Here is a 6,120-nt window from a genome sequence, read left to right as displayed (position 1 = left end):
TTGTCTCCAGATTTTTTAATGATCGCCATTCTAACAGGTGTGAGATGTATCTCAATGTAGTTTTGATTTGCATTTCTCTAATAACCAGTGTTGATGAGCATTTTTTCATGTTTTTTGGCCTTATAAATGTCTTCTTTTGAAAAATGTCTGTTCATATCCTTCACCCACTTTTTGATGGCGTTGTTTGTTTTTTCCTTGTAAATTTGTTTAAGTTTTTTGTAGATTTTGGATATTAGCCCTTTGTCAGATGGGTAGATTGCAAACATTTTTTTCCATTCCGTTAGTTGCTGGTTCACTCTAATGACAGGTTTTTTTTGTTTTGTTTTTTTTTTTCTGTGCAGAAACTAAGTATAATTAGATCCCATTTGTCAATTGTGGCTTTTGTTGCCATTACTTTTTGTATTTTAGTCATGAAATCCTTGTCTATGCCTATGTTCCGAATGGTATTGCCTAGGTTTTCCTCTAAGGTTTTTATGGTGTTAGGTCTAATAGCTTTTCTATAGTGGGCAGAAAAGGCTCCAGTCCATCTTTATCCTCACTAGAAAAAGCCTCTTATTCCCCATAGAAGGGAATGAAGGGGAGAGAGAAATTTCTCCCTTGGTTCTGGTTTCTGTTTTTCCTTCTCCTTTAAATCTCCTGAATTCCCTTCAGGTGGAGAAGATGGGTGGCCTGACTCACTACAATCTAGCAGATAAAGAGGATACAATACAGAGCGTTCAGTGCCCAGGTGGTCAAAATAGTAACATTAGTAAAATGACCTTTCTTATATCCCCTTTTCAGGCAGTGACCTACCAGCTCCTGTAACTCTAAATCTAAGGTTCCTTGATCAGGAATCCAAGGGCATTCCTGCCAAATTAAGAGCATAAGCTTGTGTAGAGCTCCAGGCTCTATAGTGCAGTGGATAGCCTTAAGTAGCTGTTGCCATGTTTTTAAAAAATACTTTCTGCTCTTTGGTCATTTCTTGACCCATGATAACATAACCCCTGATATCTTATGCATGGTTCCCATCCTCCTGATGGGAGTCAGAACTGTCCCTTACCGGGATTCCCCAAAAATTGATAAGCTCTTCACCTTCATACATAAATTCAGGGCAATCATGTCAGGGGCCCCAGTTACAGAGCTTATTGCTTGCAGTGAACTCCAAGAATGACGTACTCAGACAGTTCCAGCTTGGCGGAGCTATGGGTAGCTCTTCTCAGAGAATCCACCTAGCATCCAACCACCAAGTATTTATTGAAAGGGCTTGTATTATCTGTAAACATCCACTAGATGGTCATTTGAGGTGGGTTGCTGAGGCACCTGTAACCTTGTACACACTCAAACTGCATTCTCAGGAGGCTGTTTTCAGTGTTCCTTATCACACCACACACTCCACTCCCTGTCCTGTTTTCGGGGTCCAGGAGTTTCATTCTCATGCACAAATAACATACACAGTGCCTCAGTATTTTTTCATGCCCCAACCTCAAATGCCATGTACATAAGCTTTAATATGTTGCTGTGTGCCCCCTACACATGTGTGTGCAGGTTTTTGTGGGACTGTATGTTTTCAATTCAATTAGGCAAAAACCTAAGAGTACAGTTCCTAGATTGTATGGCAGGACTATGCTTACTCTTAAAGAAACTGCCAAACATTTTTAGTAAAACCACACCCTAGGCAAATTTGCAATGATGAAAAAACAACTTGCCCCTACTTTTCCCCTTTAGGTTCTCAATCCATTGTTTTATTGTTGCTTTCACTATCGGCATCACTCTTTCACTTATAAGAACCCTTGTGATTACATTGGACCCACTTGAGTAATACAGAATAATCTCTTCCTGTTGACATCTCTGCCTTAATCATATCCATAGAGTTCCTTTTGCTGGGTTCTGGGATTTGTATGTGGTCATCTTTCGGGGGAATGTCATTTTATGGGATTAGTATGTGGACATCTTTTGGGCGAATGTTATTCTATCTACCACAGAAAACTACTCAAACAATTTTAGGAAGAAAGGAAGAACTTAATAAGAGAATATATGGATTTTTATAGGAATCAAGGCCAGGATTATTATTGAATCTCATATGGCCCTGAAACCCATGTCTGAAAAGCTATCAGGAACTAAGACAACACCTCTCTTTGGGAGGCATTATGGTCTTTGATTTCCAGTTCTATTTAAAAATGTGCTTCACCATCTTTTTCTTTGTAGACTGATATTTTTGGCCTCTTCATATGCTTCAGAGGTCACCCTGTACAGTTCATGTACCTTCCAGTTCAAAGTTTGACAGAGCCTGTTGTTGTTCCAATTTTATACTTTCTGATGAAAAAATCTTACTGGCTTGGTTTGGATTCGTTGTCTACTTTCAACATAGCTGAAGATGTGTGTATGGGTAGGCTGGAATGTAAGTTGTACTGCTAGCATAATACCAAAATAGTTTTATGTTACTAAAATTATATTTATTCTGTCTTTCTGTATATACATTTATAATATAATTTTTAATTTTGTAAGCAAAATGTTGAAAATGTATTATAATGCAATGGTTAAGACCATGGATTTTAAAGCCATAATACTAAAGTTTGAATCCTAGTTCCACCACTGAGTTGCTGTGAGATCTCGGGGAAACTAAAATTTTTGTGCCTTAGTTACATCATTTATTAAATAACTATAATAATAGTGCCTTCTTAGAGAATTATTATGGGGTCTAAATAAGAGCATGCCTGGTGTACAGTAAAGGCTGTGTGAGTATTAACTCTTTTAGAGCCATTTAGAAAATCCAGAAAATATAAGAATATATATTTTTCTATGTTAGTAATGTCTTTAAATAGTATATATCAATTATCCGTTGCCACAACAATGCTGTGTATCAACTGCTGAACTTTAAAGATATTTAGTATTAAACAGTTACTTAGCTTATGAGTCTCTGGGGTTTGGTTAATTTGTGCTTGGCTTAAATGATCTTGACTGGGTTTGCTTATTTGACTGTGGTCAGCTGCTGGTTGGCTAGGTAACTCTGCTAATCTTGGCTGTAGTCATTCACATCTGGAGATCACCTGGTATTACCTCATCTAAGATGGCTTTTGCTGGATGGCTGAGACAACTTGGCTGTTGTGTATATCTTTCTTCTTCTAGAGGCTAGTGAGCTAGACAAGGCATGTTTGTTTGGCAGTGGCAAAAATAAAAAAGCAACAAGCAAAAATATTCAAGGTCTCTAGAACCTTAGACTTACTGTATTGGCCAAAATAAATCACCACTTTCCCACCCCAAATTTTGCAGGGGTGAGAAGATGGAATAGACTTCACCTCTTTGGTAAGAGGAACTGCAATGTTACATAGCAAAAGGCATGAGTAGTACATGGTTTAAATAACTGGACTTTTGTTAGCAATTTATTACATGGCATTTAATTTTTTTTTTGTTGTAGGTATTAAGATTTTTTTCATAAAATTTTTATGGATAATGATGTGATTGATATTAGAGAATAACTGATTTTTCATGTTTATTTAATGTATAGTCACTTCATTGAACTTGTTAATTTGTTACGCTTTCAGCTTTTAAATATTTATATAGTAAATATAAATTCAGTACATAAATTATTTGTACTATATATATGCATATATGTGTGTGCATGACTGAAATGTGCATTTTTTTTTATCAGTTATACCTTTGTGTAATAATTTATATTTAAAATTTGTGGCCAGAATTTTAAGAAAAAAGTTTTATCAATGATTTTTAAAGTAATACATCTAATTTTACCATTTTAAGTAAGATAGTGTTTAAGATAAATATTCTTAAATATTTCTTGTAGTGTTAAGCAAATATTCTTCTGTGTGTGTGGGTTTTTATTTATTTATTTTTTTAATTTACAGTTGACTCTTCAGTAATGCAGGGGTAAGGAACACTGATCAGCCAAATAGTTAAAATTTTCCATATGATATGGTTTGGCTCTGTGTCCCCACCTAAATCTCATGTTTAATTGTAATTCCCAGTGTTGGGGAAGGGATGTGCTAGGAGGTGATTCGATCATGGGGGTGGATTTCTTCCTTGCTATTCTTGTGACAGTGAGTGAGTTCTCTTGAGATCCGATGGTTTAAAAGTGTGTGGCACTTCCTCCTCTCTCTCTCTCCTGACACCATGAGAAGATGTGTTTGCTTTCACTTCACCTTCTGCCATGATTGTGTTTCCTGAGGCCTTTCAGCCATGCTTCCTGTATAGATTGTGGAACTGTTAGTCAATTAAACCTCTTTTCTTCATAAATTATCCAGTCTCAGGTAGTTCTTTATAGCAGTATGAGAATGGACTAATACTGTATATAAATTTTGACTCCTCCAAAGCTTAACTAGTAGTAGTCTACTATTGACTAGAAGCCTTACTAATAATATAAACAGTAAAGTAACACATATTTAATAAGTTGTATGTGTTACATACATTTTTACAATAAAGTAAGCTAGAGAATGTAAATGTTACTTAGAAAATTAAAATGAAGAGAAAATAGATTTACTGTTTATTAAGTGTAAGTGGATTATTATAAAGGTCTTCATCCTTGTCATCTTCATGATGAATAAAGCTAAGGAAAAGGAGAAGAGGAAGGGTTTGTCTCGCCATCTCAGGAGTGGCAGGTGGAAGAAAATCCATGTATAAGTAAACCCATGCAGTTTAAACCTGTGTTTGTTCAAGGGTTAACTGTATTAGGAAAGTGGGCCTAAACATTATATTATGTCAGAGTTCTTGGCTTATATTAAGAATTTTAATAAGTAAAAGGATCACAAAACAGTAATTAGCATATGAAGTTGACATACTTCTTTCAACCAAATTTTTTTTATGTTTCTTTCCCAAATATAAGGTAAGTGAAGATAAGAACAATCTCTAAGGCTTCTTCAGTGGGCTTCTATGTGCACACTCTTATGATTAATCTCTTCCAGGCCTCACCTTATTCCTATATGCCTACCTATGCTAGAACTCATAGAGAGTTATTTTTAGGGAATCCTAATTACTCTGTAATAGGGCCAAAACATATAGAACATATGCAAAAAGGAAATAATGATTTTTTTTTATTTGACTATTGCTATCTTTTTCCTCCAACGGCCTCTTGTTGTTAACAGTATACAACAAAATAGAAGGTTTGTCCCCTCAGCAGTCAATAGGCAGATCCTTTCAAAGTCCATCAGAGTTAAGGATTGATCTTTAAAGTCAATCAGAGTTAAGGATTCAAGAAAATAATAATTATGAAAGGAATATGCTATGAAACTCTGAGCTGTCATTGCAGCTGGATCTCTACCAAATGAAGGATTGGTTTAGGTCTGAACCCTATGAACAGACACTTTTTTTTTTTTTTTTGCCTGAGAGAATCTTGTTCCTGCAAGCAGAAAACACAGGTTACAAATTACTGAGGCTATTTTTTGTTGTTGTTGAGGATTTATGTAGTATAAGACATTTTATCTATCTTTCAGCATTTGAGCATTTTCTTCCTCTGGCAACTTCCTAATCTTACTAGGAAGATTATTAGCATTAGTCCGTATTCATGCTGCTAATAAAGACATAATATAGACTATGTGGTTTATAAAGAAAAAGACATTTAATGGATTCAGAGTTCCACATGGCTGGGGAGGCCTCATAATCATGGCAGAAGGCAGAAGTCCTATCTTACATGGTGGCAGAAAAGGGAAGAATGAGACCGGGCATGGTGGCTCTTGCCTGTAATCCCAGCACTTTGGGAAGCTGAGGCTGGTGGATCACCTGAGGTCAGGAGTTCAAGAACAGGCTGGACAACATAGTGAAACCCTGTCTTTACTGAAAGTACAAAAATAAATAAGCCAGGCATGGTGGTGGGTGTTTGTAATCCCAGATAGGAGGCTGAGACAGGAGAATTACTTGAACCCAGGAGGTGAAGGTTGCAGTGAACCAAGATCATGCACACCACTGCACTTCAGCATGGGAGACAGATAAGACTTCACTGCANAAAAAAAAAAAAAAAAAAAAAAAAAAAAAAAAAAAAAAAAAAAAAAAAAAAAAAAAGAAAAATAGAAAAAAAGAAGAGAGGAAAACAAGAGCCAAGCAAAAGGGGGAACCCCTTATAAAACAATCAGATCTCATGAGACTTATTCACTACCATGAGAACAGTATGGAAGAAACTGCCCCATGATTCAGCTA

This window comes from Cebus imitator, unplaced genomic scaffold, assembly GCF_001604975.1.
Source record: "Cebus imitator isolate Cc_AM_T3 unplaced genomic scaffold, Cebus_imitator-1.0 Scaffold513, whole genome shotgun sequence".
Lineage (NCBI taxonomy): Eukaryota > Metazoa > Chordata > Mammalia > Primates > Cebidae > Cebus > Cebus imitator.
Note: the sequence above shows the minus strand (reverse complement) of the source record.